General features: G+C 40.4%; 1 protein-coding gene across 4 annotated transcripts in view; it reads right to left on the reverse strand.

The window, feature by feature from the left end:
• RTN1 (reticulon 1) overlaps nt 1–16,480 on the reverse strand; it is a 257,793-nt gene that overhangs the window by 226,402 nt on the left and 14,911 nt on the right. The window contains exon 1 of one of the 4 annotated variants that reach the window (XM_049897445.1): nt 2,620–6,453. The exons of 2 other annotated variants lie outside the window; for them this stretch is intronic. The gene's annotated coding sequence lies outside the window, so the exon portion shown is untranslated. Of the gene's footprint in view, nt 1–1,536; nt 6,454–16,480 lie in introns of those variants that run through there. One more of the 4 variants, XM_049897443.1, reaches the window with a different exon arrangement.

Below are 16,480 nucleotides of genomic sequence, written 5' to 3' on the forward strand. Positions count from 1 at the left end.
CTCAGTCAATGAACTTGCCCAAGGTTGCACAATTAGAAAATGGTGGCCCAGGGTTCACACTCAGACAAAGCTACCCCAAATGCTAGGCTCTCAAACACTATTCTCACTTACTGCCTGTCAGAGGAGCCTGGTTATTTCCCCTTAGTTCCCAATCTATACTGAGAAGCATCTGAAGGGCTTGTACAAAAGTGATGATGCACTACTTTCTTACCAAGCCCAATGCACTATGCTGCTTTCAAACCTTTAAAAGGTTATTCCAACCATGCAGTCAGTTACATGTGAGCCAACACAGAGAATCGATAAGAGGTTCTAGAGAAACCATATTATTTTCTTTTGCTCAAAAAATAGTGAATCCTCCTGTTGTTTTACTTAATAAATTATTAAATGGGTTACTATATAATCAGGGATCTTTTTGATACATCTTATCAGCACTTAACCAAAACCAAACCCAAACCCATTGCCTTTGAGTTGATTCTGATTCATAGTGACCCTATAGGACAGAGTAGAACTGCTCCATAGGGTTTCCAAGGAGTGCGTGGTGGATTCAAACTGCCGACCTTTGGGTTAGCAGCCGTAGCTCTTAAGCACTATGCCACCAGGGTTTCCTATTAGCACTTAGCAAACTTTGTTTTGCTCTCTAAGACTTAACTGTTTCAGGCGTAGTCTCATTACAGATAAATAATGAGATGATATGAATGCAATTGTGTATTCACCCTATATTCAATTGATGTTGTTGTTGTTTTTGTTGTGTGCTGTTGAGTCGATTCCAACTCATAGTGACCCCATCTGACAGAGTAGAACTGCCCCTAGGATCTTCTTGTCTGTAATTGCCAGGTCTTTCTCCCAAGAAGCCACTGGCTGGGTTCTAACACCACTCTTCTGGTTAGCAACCGAACACTTAACCATTGCACCACTGGGGCTCCTTATTCAATTGGTAGAAATGTTTCTCCTTATCAGCAAGTGCTAATAAAGTAAACTCTATAGCCATAGTAAAATTTAATCACCTAATAAGTGAACTTAACATGACATATTACCTCTATCAGTTAAAAAATTTAAATTCAAACGGCTCATGGTTTGCATCTTTTGTAAAAGGTCTTAAAAGCACTAGCTTTGTGATTTCTAATGGTCTAAGTCTGCATAATCAATACTGTTGATGACCATTAACTTAAAGGTAACTTCAGTGAAATATGATTTTAATATTAATACATTACATATGTAATGGAGTGCTATTATATTCTTAAGTGTTTTTGCATTGATTCTCTCTTCCTGCATCCGCATCACTTAACAGTATCACTATCCACCCACATTCCCGAGCCAAAACCTAAAATCATTCTTAAGTCTTTTTCATCTCCAAGTTTTATCCACTGTACATCACAAAAATCTTTCCATCCCAACCCTCCTGCTCTCTACCACCACAGCTCAGGCTTCTTTCACCATGTCTTGTTGGGACTGTGGTGGAAGCCTCTTAACTAACCATCCACGCCCTGCCAGGCACCCCACTCCAACCATCCACATTGCCAGAGTGCCCTTTCTTACCACAAATCAGAGACAGTTCCCATCTTGCTGCAAAAACTTCAAATGGCTCTCCACTGTCAACATAGAATAAGATATGAAGTGCCTAACACGGCATCCAACAGCTTTAAATTTTTTACAATCCTGTCCCTACCCACCATTTCATTCTCATCTTCTCTTTTACCACAACAATCTAGTCACACACAGGACTGCTTGGCACAATCCAATCATGCCACCTTTACAACTCTATTTATTTGTACTCAGTGAACACCCTGGCTAGGTCCTTTCCCAGGAATTTTCCAGCATTTGACATCCTTCAAGGCCCAGCTGAAATATCACCTCCTCTGTGAAGGGTTCCCTGATCCCCCTGGTTGAGCTGGTTCCTCAATTCACCGCCCATCCATATCATTTTTCAAATGTCTCTGTCACATAACTTGTCACTTTGTATATTCATTATTTGTTTTAAATGTAGTCCACACAGAAGTAGGCTTGAAAAGGACAAAAAAAAAAAAAAAAAGGCAACAACAAAAATACAACTCAGCCATTGCACCTAAGGATTGAAGTGAACCCAAAGTAAATAACTTTCTCATCGTGAAGGAAACTTCTTCAGGTAGGATTCAACTGAGAAGTTTTTCTGTAAATTTTCCAACATTTTCAGTAAATCAGTCATGATACTCCTGCCTCTAATGGTCACAACATCACCACCACCACCTGCCCTGCCCCCATGCCACATTTAATACAGAAAAAAGAAGCCACTTCAGACAACTACCACAGGCAATTCTATAGAGGGCCTGCTAGAGGAGGGAAAAATAATAAACAAACTCCTAAGTTCCAGCATCATACATATCTGTACTGCAGTAGATTATAGGAACAACCGTAGTGGGAACTATAAACTTAGTTGATGAAGTTTCTATATTTAAAATCTGAACTTGAAACAAATGAAGAAAAACTGAGAACTCTGTAATTACAGCCCTGATGCCTGTAAACAACCAGCCAGGAATGGGTCATTATGGAATGTGAAAGAGATTGGGGTACGAGAAAAGGTCAGTGGTGTTGCAAAACGTGGATAGTGAAAGGAGAGAACCAGGACCAGAGCTGTGACATTACCTCTACCCCTTCCTGGTGACAGGCTTACTGGTGCTTTTGTGAGGAAGGAGAATCAGAATGATCTGAGATGATAAATCCTGGCCCAGCTGCTGCTTCTCTCCATCTAACCTTGCACCCATGGCAGGTATCGCCAGTCAGTTTCAGAATTCTCATCCCAACAATCACATCCATGCTGTCCGAACCCAACCGTCAAAGTTGGCAGATGCATATGCATATGTATACACACACGCACATTCACACTCATCTGCCACCTTGTCCCCGAGGCTTTCAGTACTCACCCCAGAGCACCTACCTAGATACCTTTCTGGCCAGTGTTTCTCAAATGTTTCCAACTAAGTAAGCAAAACGGAAAAATCAACAGTGCGTATCCCAAAGGTCTTGGATACAGCCCCGAGTGGCCCTGGCACGGTATGCAGGAAGTTTATTTAAAGTCTCACATTTTAAAACTGCATGTGAATTTACTCCACAATGCATCCATTTAATTGTAAAAAGAAACTAGAATTTTAAGAGGCTTACGACTAGACAAAATTGACTTTGTCTAGTATGGCTTTGAGAGGCCTTGGTTCTTAGCCAGGTCTCAGCATACCTGTTTGAGATGCAGAGTATTTGTCCAATTCTGATAGCTGTATGCACAGACACAGAAGAAGACACTTTGAAGAGACCAATTTTTTTTAGGAACCAGGAATAACATGGGGATTTTAAGACCGATGCAAATCAAGTGTCTGTACCTCTTCAGCACCATTCTAGAAACCTAGAGGCTGAGAGGCAAGAAAAAAAAAAAATGTCTTTTATGAAAAGCCAAGAAGGAGAAATACGGTTTTAAGCAGTGCTGTTCTCTCTGTCTGAATAGTCTTCCCCATGCCCAGTCTGGCTAATTTCTCACCCTTAAAACTCAGTTCCAGAAGCACCTGCAATAAAAAGCTTTTTATGACCTCTTCTGTTTAGATGCTTGACAGAGCACCTTGTACTAACTTCTATCATATTTCTGCACATTAAAATATAACTGTTGCTTTATTTATCTCCTCCATTAGACTATCAAGGATCCCTACTGGCGCCATGGATAAAGCGCTTGACTGCTAACCGAAAGATTTGCGGTTCAAAACCACCAGCAGCTCCGTGGGAGAAAGATATGGCAGTCTGCTTCCATAGAGATTTTCAGCCTTGGAAACCCTATGGGGTCACTATGACTCAGAGTGGACTCTACAGCAGTGGATTTGGTTTTTGGTTGGGTATTAGATTATTGCCTTCTGGAACAAAGCATCTTTTTACATGGTATACCCATAGCACTTAGCATAATACCTGGCATATAAGTGTATAATAATAATAGTTAGTCCCCAAGCCTTTATTGTCATCCCCCATGGGCACCACACTATAAAATATTTTTGCCTATCAATAGCATTTTAAAGTACTAATGAGTAATAAATGTTCCCATTTCATTAATCAAAGACATTTGATTTGAGCACGGCATAAAAATAATGAAAAAATTTTGTGTTAAAATTACTCACTAAGTTAGATTGTTAGATTGGTTTGTTCATATGGAGTAATGATGACCGTGGATTCTTCACAGATAAAAATCGACATAAATCTAATCCCCAAAATGCGAGGCTTAATCAAACCTCCACCTTCCTACTCCTCAGTCATCTCTGACACCAGCTACCCTTAAAGCACTTTCTGTCTCTGACCCTAGCCACCCAGAGCTAGGTAGCAACTCACAAGTTAGAAGGACATCATCCTTCCGACTGTCAAATAGGCAGATGCCAGCCAAAAGCTCAGGAGCCCACATGACGCCTTCACTTTTCCCTGCTGGCTCCCACTACTCCTTTGGGTTCTATGATTCACTGGAACAACTCACAGAACTCACAGGAAGTACTATACTTAAAATTACAGGTTTATTATAGCAAAAGGATACAGATCAAGATCAACATAAAGAAGGGACATAACATTAAGCTCTGGTGTCCCAGAAAGGGCATACTACCCTCCCACCTGTATGGATGCCTGTCACCAACCAGGACATTCACGGGGTTTCTGTGTCCAGAGCCTTTATTGGCTTCATTATGTAGATATGACTGGTTCAGTCATGCTCCCCTCCCTTCCTGAGGTCACCTGGAATTAGGCTAGCATCGGTCTTTCTGGTCAGGCCAGCCCCCAAGTCATTTGTAGAAATCCTCAGGTGTTGTATAGATTAACAAAGGTGCCTCAGTTACTCAGGAAATCCCATGGGTTTAGAGTTATCCCTCAGGAAACAGGGCAAGACCACATTACTTTCAGTAAAGTTAAATTCTTTATACCACAGGCTCACACAAGTTTTAACTAAAGGTGTAAATTAATGTATTGTTAAAAATGTTTGTTGTTATTAGGCACCGTAGAGTCAGTTCTGACTCACAGCAACCCTATGTACAACAGAATGAAACACTGCCCAGTCATGTGCCATCCTCACAATATATTTAAGCCCTTTGTTGCATCCACTGTGTCGTCCATCTCATTGAGGGTCTTCCTCTTTTTCACTGACCCTCTACTCTACCAAGCATGATATCCCTCTCCAGGGACTGATCCCTCCTGATAACATGTCCAAAGTATGTGAGACAAGTCTTACCATCTTTGCTTCAGTACAGCATTCTAGCTGTACTTCTTCCAAGACAGATTTGTTCATTCTTTTAGCAGTCCATGGTATATGCGATATTCTTCGACAACACCATAATTCAAAGGCATTAATTCTTCTTCGATCTTCCTTATTCATTGTCCAGCTTTCATGTGCATGTGGGGCAATTGAAAATACCATGTCTAGGTCAGGGGCAACTTAGTCCTCAAAGTGACATCTTTGCTCTTTAACACTGTAGAGGTGTGTTTTGCAGCATATCTTCCCAACACAATAGGTAATTTGATTTCTTGGCTGCTGCTTTCATGGGCATTGATTGTGGGATCCAAGTAAAATGAAATCTTTGACAACTTCAGTATCAACACATTTAAATATGACTATTTCAAAGTCATTCACAGGAAGTCATTCCCTGCTTTTATCATAAAATCATGGAATCCTGAGACAAAGGCATTAAAGAATATTTGAGGGAATCTAGTTCAATTTCCCGCACAAAGAAATAAGCCTCTGTCTAAACAACCCTAAGTGACCATGCAGTCTCTGCTTGAACCATTGCAGTGGCAGAGAACGCCCTACTTTATACAACACTCCTTTTTAAATAGTTCCAACTCCTGTAGACTCTTCCCGTCGTATGAAGAGTTAGCAACACATATAGGCAGTGGTCTGCAGAGATGGAGGAAGTGGGCATGGATTTGATTAGCCATCCCACCAGTCAGGAAGTGGGCCCAGGGCCTGACTTTGTTTACAAATCCCAGATGAAGTTTTTAGCAAGGCCATCTTTGCTGGGCACCTAAGATAATCTTTTTACCAGACCCAAACCTGCTTTTTTCAGCCCCACTTCACTGAAGTTTCTTAAGTGCTCAGATTTCAAAGGGCTAGAATTGAATTGAAAAGATAGTAATGTCTTTCTCCCTACAAACTAATGGAAGGTTAATTTGCAATTATTAGTCCTATTATTAATAGAAATGAGTGTCAAACTTGTAATGGTCCCCACCTGAAGGCAGCATCCCCGTTTCAAGGGCAGAGCTGCCAGACAAGCTGAGAGATGCTAAAAAGGAGGAGCTGTTAATGGCAATTGTGCCAACTAATCTCAGCACAAACTATTGCATTTTATTATGTAAATCCTCAGGATAATTGAACACTGTATCAAGGACACCCATCTAATTAATTTTATAAACGTTAACAGAAGTCAGTTATCATAAGATATTTTTAACCGTAATTGTCAAGAGTTGTTTTTATTTTTTAAGTTAGCACTCTAGAATTTTTAAGAAATTCTAAGTGGTATGACTTGAGTGAAGCATTTTTTGCTGATTATTCTTATAACTCATACACATAGGTGCAAGGATTTTCACTGTAATTGATTAACTATTGGTCACATGAGTTACACCTGTGGTTAATGATTTACAGTCCAAACCAAAAAACCAAACCCATTGCTGACTCTCAGTGACCCTATAAGACAGAGTGGAACTGCCCTGTAGGATTTCCGAGGAGCAACTTGTGGGTTTGAACTGCTGACCTTTTGGTTAGCAGCGGTAGCTCTTAACCACCACGCCACCAGGGCTCCAGTGATTTACAGTAAAGCCATATAACACATCCAACACCTACTTTTAAAATCCTTGAATCGTCATTGATCCTGCGAATTTTGAAAGCTTGTGAAATTATGGTGTGATTCCAACATGGTATTAAAACCGCTCAATGAAGTCAAAGAAAAGAAAAAATGAAGCAAATCATCAAACGATGAAATTCTGACATCATTTGACCCTCTGTTAGGAATTTTAAGAACTCCTGGAGACAGAACATCTACCTCAAAGGGCTTTCAGTCTAGACAAGGAGGAACAAACATTAATCCACTTGAAACAATAAGAACAAGTATATGTACATAAATCATAATTGATGAAAGGATAGGAAGGACCCAAATCTTTAGCAGGCTATTTCAATAGGAAAACAATGTGGTTAAAACAACCATTCCTGAAAATGCACATTTATTACCAGCTAGAACTTGACCCCCAATGTCTGGTGCCCCATTTTGATCCACCAATGAGGGCCTCACTGAAAAACTCCTTTTCCATGTCTAGTTTACAGCCTTGGCTGGAAGAATTATGCAAATCAGTTGATGTTGTTGTTGTTAGGTGCCGTAGAGTCGGTTCCAACTCATAGCAACCCTACGCACAACAGAACGAAACACTGCCTGGTCCTGCGCCATCCTTACAATCGTTGTTATGCTTGAGCTCATTGTTGCAGCCACTGTGTCAATCCAACTCATTGTGGGTCTTCCTCTTTTTCGCTGACCCTGTACTCTGCCATGCATGATGTCCTTCTCCAGGGACTGATCCCTCCTGACATGTCCAAACTATGTACGACACAGTCTCACCACCCTTGCTTCTAAGGAGCATTCTGGTTGTACTTCTTCTAAGACAGATTTCTTCGCAGCCCATGGTATATTCAATATTCTTCGCCAACACCACAATTCAAAGGGGTCAATTCTTCTTCTGTCTTCCTTATTCATTGTCCAGCTTTCACATGCATATGATGCAACTGAAAATACCATGGCTTGGGTTAAAAAAAGGCTTGGGTTAGGCGCACCTTAATCTTCAAGGTGACATCTTCGCTCTTCATTTGTTACCACTACTCAAATGAACTAAATGATAGTTCAATCCCCTGATTTTATTCAGTTGGATCATAAAGTTAATCTAAGAAAGTATATAACTTGTTTATCACATTACCTGGAATATTCTTTGACTCATGACCTTATAGGACAGAGTAGAACTGCCCCCATAGGGTTTCCAAGGCTGTAATCTTTACAGAATTGGACTGCCCCCTCTTTCTCCAGCAGAGCACTGGAACCACTAACTTTTCAGTTAGCAGCTGAGCACTTAACCACTGTGCCACCAGGGCTCTACACTAGGTGCTAAATAAATGTTAACTTCCTTCATTTTTATTTGTTCCCTCTTCCTTTTCCTTAACTGCTCTCTATTCCCCAGTCAAGGTAAGTCACTGCATTTGGAAACTTCAGTACAAGTTGTGCAGAGAAAAGTTTATAAATAACCTTTACTATGTGAGGGAAACCCCTGAGCTAAATTCTTCCTCCATTTAGATACAGTTTATGCAAGTCCTTTGGAAAATCACCCAGACCCTGCCCAAGTGCTGACATAGCCTGAAGTCTGATTTCATTCAGCCAAGGAATGAGACAGCTCTGGTCAACCCTGAAGGGAGGAGAACAGCTACCATCCCCAAGCCCCGGGAGCCTGCTGAGTCACTCCATTTAGAAAAGTCCCCCAGGGTTTAAAAATGTAAGCAGTTGTAAAGACATGAATTATAATTTGAAAGGAAAGTAAAGCCAAGAACTCCAACTCATACTTATTCTAGTTTCTAGAATTTAGGAAACCTTTTTTATCTGTTTCTTTTTTCCTCTTTTTTACAAATCTATCCCTTTTTCAATTTCTTTTGCTTCTTCAAAGGGCCTCCCCCACCCCACCCCCGTGTACTTCTCTCTTCCTTAACTCTCTCCTTTTCAATGTGTTCTCCACTTCCCCTCTGCTTTCATCTGTGTCCATTCCAAGGTCAGGCTTCCTCCCTCCAACCCCATCTCTCTCCATCCCCATCACCTCTCTTCTCTCCACGTTCACCTTTTCTCCTTGTGTCTCTTCTCCCAGCCTCTCCAGCTGACACTCCTATTGCTTCCTTCCCTTCCTGCTAAGCAAAGCTGATTCCATGTACTGGCTTTGTTGTCCTGTGAGGCACTTTTGTTTTTCCTTATGTTTTATTTCAAAGGCAGGAAGCCAGTGTGGGGCAACAGAGAGAACATGAGACTTGGAGCCAGAGGTGCAGCTTTGGTCTTGCTCAGAACCTGTATCTATAAAATGAGGTCCACTCTGTAAATGACATCAGTGATTCATCCACCCTAAAGCAATTTTGGAAGGCTAGGCACTCGTTGGAAACTCTATGGGGCAGTTCTACTCTGTCCTATAGGGTCGCTATGAGTCGGAATCGACTCAACAGCACTGGGTTTTTGTTTTGTTTTTTTTAGTGATTATCATGCAAATGAACAAAGACTGACAGAAAATTAACAGTAATAAAGAGAATAGTAAACATTTATATAGTTCTTACTATAAGTCAAACAAATATTAACTCATTGACTCCTCACAGCCACTCTACAAAAAAAAAAAAAAAAAAAACTCTACAGGAAAGACATTAAAAAGACTTGTGCAAAGTGGGAAGAAGCCCTGATGTGCAGTGCTTAAAGCACTCACTGCTAATGGAAAGGCTGGTAGTTGGGACCCACCAGGTACTCCATGGGGGAAAGATGTAGCAGTCTGCTTTCATAAAGATTAAAAAAGATTACAGCCTTGGAAACCCTATGGGGCAGTTCTACTCTGTCCTATAGGGTCACTATGAGTCAGAATCAACTGGACAGCAGTGGACTTGGGTTTTTTTTGGTTTTGTGCAAAGACGGTAGGATCCTAAATAAGTTTTTCTTTTGCAAGCATTTTGTTTACCATTATTTGCACAATTTTAAAACTAGATTGTGAAATTACTTGTACACAGTCATCTGCTGACTTTTCCTATAAGACAAGGCCTTCAATTAAATAAAAAATAAAATAAAGGTTCCAGGGTTTTGCTCTAGATCTATATATCAGCTTTCTCCTTTATTAGCTAAAAATAATGCTTCACAAGATTTATAATAAGTGATTATACAATGGATCATATCATTCAGTATCCAAAAGACAATTCTTATATGAACAATTACAGTGGAAACATAATCATTACGTGCTACGTAATACAGTTAAGTGTTGACCTGTTGTCCCCTTCCGGCAGAGTGACAGAACTTTTTTGTTTTTAACAGATTGATAAAGATTCCTTTTAGGAACAATGTTCCTGGGAGTTATTGTAGTGGTTAAATTAGTACTACGCACAAAGCAGATTATGACACTTTTTTAAAAAGTAACACAAATGGCCTTGATGGGCCGCTACAAATTGTTCCCTACTCCAAATACTCACCATCCCTCAGTCTGTCATACTGTGGTGAATGGCATGTTACTACGATTTGGAAGGTATGCCACCAGTATTTAAAATACAAGCAAGTTCACCCATGGCTGACAGGTTTCAGCAGAGCTTCTAGACTAAGACAGACAGGTGATCTACTTCCAAAAATTAGCCAGTGAAAACCCTGTGGACCACAACAGAATATTGTCTGATATAGTGCTAGACGATGAGGCCCCTCGGTTGGAGGGCACTCAAAATGCACAGTGTCTGCAACCCTGGACTCGAGCATACAACCATCATGAAGATGGCACAGGACAGGGCAACATTTCATTCTGTTGTACATGGGGTCACCGTGAGTCAGAGTTAACTCAGCAGCAACTATCAACTCCTAATACACATTTATTTTCAATACAGGGTATTTCAGGGGCTCGTTTTTCCAGAAAGTGTGTTATCTCTCTTCTTAAAAATATATCTTTTTAAAATTCTAGCATGGTACTCCTTCATATCATCAACAGAACTGAAACCAATTCTTCCAAGACTCCTGATATGCAAACGTTAAAATTATACATAGGAACTGCTTGGCTTTAAAAGATTTTACAATTTCTAGGAAACAATATCAGGTATTTGTTCTTTCTCAAACCTCTAGCAGCATAAAATAGGAACACCTTTCAATGCCATGGCTTTAATTTAAAACTAAACTCCCACAAGTTCAATTCTGATAATTCAAACATACTGGGTTGCAATTTACCCTTGAATCATCTATAATAAAAGCTTTGCTAAAGAAATTAATAGCATGAATTAAGCAGTGACAACTCCAAATTTCTCTATATACTGGTGCTTAGCGGCCATAGCCTGGTTGGAGGAGAAGCCAGGCGACACATTTTGAAGCAGCATTTGCACAGGAAGCCTCCTATTTTTACTTTGATGGCATGTTCACGGATACATAAAAGTAGCACAGATTTAAAAAAAAAAAAATTATGCACATTTTACACAAAACTGGGAAAATATCAATTGTTCACACTGAAGAATATCCAGATTTTTAGGTAGTGCGATATTAGATGGCTGAGGAGGGTTATTACAGGGAGGATTAACATCTCTCCCTAACCCATTCCAGGCATCTCTTGATAATAACAGTACAAGGATGTTGCCTGGAGTCCATCAGCCACTCCTTGGAAAGCCTACGGGGCAGTTCTACTCTGTCCTATAGGGTCACTATGAGTGGAATCGACTTGATGGCAACGGGTTTGTTTGTTTTTTTGGTTTTAAAGTGCGTACAGTATGCACAGAAGAAGTGAGTAGACAAATGGCAAATCATTTATCTGGACACTGGAGTTTCACACAAATCACAGATTGATTTCACCCATCATCTATCTAGCGTTTTCCACAGAGGTGGAGACGAGCTACTGGCTAACGGAAGCGCTGGGACTAGGATCCAGTTACCGTGTCTCCAAGTCCACGCTCTTTCTCTCACTTCACCGTAGCTGGTTTGGAAAGAGCACTACTCTCCTGGAGAGTCACAAATTCAAGTTACAGTATATTCTTGAAATTAACAAAATAGCATTTATGGAATATAGACCTTTCCCTTATATCAGAATTTTACAGAACTTATTTTTATATTTTTGTTATGTGTTTAAATATCATCTAATCAACTACATACCTTGTGTGTGTATACAAACATATGCAAATGCTCAATAAATATATGTTGAATAAATAATGATTCAGTGCGATTTTACCGAACCATGAAACTATTGCTCGTGTATAAACAATAACCTATATAAGAGTGTCTGGAATCATTTAATTTAATTCTCCCACCCATGTAAGCCCTCTGAGAAATCCCAGAATTTGTGTGCATGCTGGTGTGTTTAAGTGCATTTTCCTGGGCAGAGATTTCAAAGTTTTCATTAGATTCTTAAACGGGATATGTGATCCTGAAAAGATAAAAATATTACTAATCTAATGTATCCTCTTTCCTTTTTCCTCTGTTATATAAATGGCCAACCCAACTCTGCTTACATACCTTCAGTGACAAGAAACTCACTCCCATATGAGGAAGCCCCAGCTATTTTCATATTTCACAGCTCTGATGAATACTGAACCCCAAATCCTTTTGCTGTAACTTCTGATCGGTCACTGTTCCGTCCTCCAGAGTCACTTAGAACAGGCTCAGCCTCTGTGCCACTTGATAGCCCCTCATGTATTTTTAGAGAGCTGTCATAACCCATCCTATCTTATACAGGCTGTAAATCCTCTGTTCTTTCAACTGGAGTCAAGGTTCTATTCCCACTTCCACCCTAGCACTCACTGCACCCAGGACTGCATGTGGCCCAATTGTCCCAGAGCAGAGCACAACCCTCACATCCACACCCTGGGCATCACTAGGCAACACAGACTAGCAGTGCATCATCTTGGAGGCAGCAGCTTCACCCAACTGACTGAGAGTGAACTTGAACTTATAATTAACTAAAACCCCTATGTTCTTTCTCTATATGTGCCACAGTTTCACCATCCATGGCCCTCCCATTCTGTTCATGCAGTTAGTTTGGGGATCCATTTGCAGTATTTTTCAATTATCCCTGTTAAATTTCTACTTTTTAAATGTAACTGTTCCTTTTGGTTGAGGTTCTTAATGGATTCTCAAGCTCGATCAACTCAAGTTTTAGCCATGGCACCTACCTTTTTCTCACTCTAGTTCAGAAAGTTTTTCATGCTGGTTAACACCTTACTTCATATGCAATTTTTACTGCACACATCATTAAAAAAAGAGAATAAAAACAATAAAAGCCTAGAACAGGGTATGGTAATAAAGGGCATGGACTCTAGAGTCAGAATGCCAAGGTACAAATCTTTGTGCTGCCATTTACCATCTGTGAGACCTTAGGCAAGCCACTTAGCCTCTCTCTACCTCAGTTTCCTCATCTGTAAAATGGGGGAAATAACCATACCTACTTCACTGGGTGGTTATGAGGATCATGTGTAAAGAGCTTAGAGCACATTGTAAAGACCATATAAGTGTGTGCTAAATAAATATTAATTTATTTTGCATATATTTAGTTATCTAAGTATAATAGGATTAGAAATTAGTAAGTATTATACGTGTGGAAAATAACTCAAGAACTTAAAGCAGCACTACTTGGTTATTCTCCCTGAGGCCTATATCTAGACCAATGCAGCTTAGATTTTATGGATTTAGCAAACATGAGGCAACACTCCTCTCAGTCAGTTTTCACTGTATTCTGTTGGCATAAACATTCAGTGGACATTTGAGGAACAGAATGAGTCCTGTAAACACTCCTGTACTGCAGAGTAGAAGTATTTTATTATTTACCCCCTTTTATTTTTAGTCTATTTTCTCTCTGTTGTTCAGTTTGATGATTTCTCTTGTTCTGTCTGCAAGATACAAATTCTTTCCTCTGCCCTCTCCATTCTGCTGTTGAGTCCATCCACTGAGCTTTTTATTTAGGTTTTTGTATTTTTCAGTTCTAATACTTCCAATTCATTCTTTATATTTTCTATTTCTTTGCTAAGACTTTCAATTTTTTTCATTTGTCTCAAGCATGTTTGTAATCGCTCAGTGGAGAATTTTTATGAAGGTTGATTTAAAGTACTTGTCAGACAATTCTAACATCTGTGTCATCTCGGTGTTTGCATCCATTGATTGCATTTTGTCATTCAAGTTGAGATCTTCCTGGTTCTTGGTATGACAAGTGATTTTCAAATGAAACCTGGTCATTTTGGGTATAAAGTTATGAGACCCTGGATCTTGTTTAAGCCTTGTGTTTTAGCAGGCCTCCTATGACATCATACCAGTGGGGGAAGAGAGGTGCCGCCAAGTGGGGTAAAAGTCCACTTTCTCTGCTTGGTCTCTTTACACTGAGCAGTGGTGAAACTCCTGACTCTCCACTGGCACCATGCTAAGTAGTGGGTATATAAGATGTCCAAGCCTTATTACTGCTGGGTGGAGGTAGAAGTCCAGGCTTCCTTTGCGGTCTCCACTGGTACTGCAGGGGATAAAGGGCTTGGGCACCTCCTTATAGCCTACCCAGGGTAGAGTTCTAGGCTCTTGACTCCAACTTTACTGGCAGGAGTGGGGGTGGGGTCACAGTTTCTTCTGTGGTGTTTGACTTGAATAGAGCAGTTATTGTTTAAAAATGTTCTGTCTTGCTAGGCCGCCGCTTTCCTAGTCCTTTGGCTAAAGATCAGGCTTTTCTTGGACCTTTTTTTGTTTGTACCCATTGGTTTTTCCAGGTTACCAGCTTCTTCAGTACATAGCCTAGGGTATATGAGGCAAAAAGAAATCCCAAGGAACTCACCACCTGTTGTTCTTCAGGTCCCAACCCTTAGTAAGTCTTGCTTCTTCTCTCTACCTTTAAGTCTTTTTATGTTTTACATATAATGTCCAGGGTTCTTTAGCTGTATGATGTAGCAGGTAGGATAGAGAAAAATATATCTACTTTATCTTTCCAGAAGCATTAGTCTATTTATTCCCTTTTAAATGAAGATCTTAACCTTCGGAGCTATTAAGAGCATCCTGCAGATAGCTGTAAGCCCACAAGGCCAGCTGATTTAACCCTGCCCTCCTGGGTGGCATGAGCTGACCTTCATTGCGGTGCTCTCTGGTAGAGAAGCTGCCTCTTCCAGACCAACTCCCATGTGTACCTGGACAGCTTCCTACACTTGTTACCCTTCCACTGAATAGGAGAGTCAGAATAGATCCCATCTGCTGTCCTCCCTCACTCCAGCTGGCCCCCATGGATACACTTCAGCCCCGCCCCAGTCACAGATCATTCATTAGGGCATGGAAATGGCGTAAGTCACCACTCCAACTGTACTCCTCCTAGCCTAAATGTCTTCCAATATGAATGCCAGAACTGACTCTTCCTCATTTTCATTCTTCCTCACACTCCTGCCATTCCCCACTGATGTTTGGCTGAGATCCAGCTAAGCACAGCAAGCATTTTCCATTAAAACATCTAGAGCTGAGGTAGCATGACTTTTCCTTCAACTTTGTTCTCCTGGACCTCTCGTCTGCATCTAACACTGCTGAACAGGCTTCCTATTAATAGTACCTTGCAGATACATAGTTCTTTGCAATTTGCATATACTCCTTCATATTCTGACTCTTCCTCATATTATCTCATTTTATCTTCACAGCAGTCCTATAAGATAGTCAGAACAACTGTATTGTGCTCATTTTATATATGAAGAATCTGAAACATAAAGCAGTCATATGACTTGCCATATTTACATGGGATTAGGTGCCAAAGCCAAAACTAAATAAATCTTCTGGTGTGTCAGTCAGTGCTTATTTTATACCATGATGTCTTGGCTTCTGTGATACAATAATACTGACGGTAGTTACCATTTGATTGCCAGACACTCTATAAGACCTAATACCATATACACACACTACAGAATCTGAGGTTCAGGGAAGTTAAGTAGCTTGCCTAAGGTCCCTTGTCTAGTGAAAGGCAAGGAGCTTTTGCTCAGTCCTTGGCCATCAGTACTTCCCATACTACATAACCTCTCTTTCAAAAACTAACTTATTCTGTGGCTTCTATCCTAATTTTCTAAATCTGTATCAACAATCCTGTTTTCATCTCCAAAATCCATTTCTTAATCTACAGTTGGCAAGTAGAGATTTCTACTCAAATGCCTTGTCATCATTTCAAACCTTAAATGATTAAAAATGAATTCATTATCCACATCCCCTAACCAGTTCCCATCTCACCTCTCTACAGCACCAACATTCTCGCAGCCATAGGGCACAAAACTTTATTCATCTTCGACTCATTCCTTCCTTCATCCCCCATATCCTGCCAGTCACATAGTTTTACTGAATGTTCCTAGGAAGCCACTTATATCTGTACCTTCCTCTTTAGTCTCATGTTTATTTATTCAAGGCCCTGGTGCTAATGTTATTGGGTCAAGCTTCTTTCAGCATAATTCCCAGGTTTCGGGATCATCCTCTTTGAGTTCATCTTCTATGCCACTGTCAGACTAATCTTCCTTAACACAGCATTATATTATTACTCCCCCATGCAGAAACCTTAAACAGTCCCCAAATGATGTAAAAGGAGTCTAGAGTCCTATAAGGGGCTTTTAAGCCCACCTCCCATCTGTCTTCTCCCAACCTGGCTAGGCAAGTTAAACCATTCTAGCTACTGCTCATCTGCATGCTATTACCCATGCTTCTCCCCTCCCCTTGGGCTGCCTTTCTGCTCACTTCTGCCAATTTCTATACTATCTGTCCTTTAGATGTAATTCACACTCCACCTCTTTCAAAAG

Source organism: Elephas maximus, chromosome 10 (assembly GCF_024166365.1).
Source record: "Elephas maximus indicus isolate mEleMax1 chromosome 10, mEleMax1 primary haplotype, whole genome shotgun sequence".
Classification (NCBI taxonomy): domain Eukaryota; kingdom Metazoa; phylum Chordata; class Mammalia; order Proboscidea; family Elephantidae; genus Elephas; species Elephas maximus.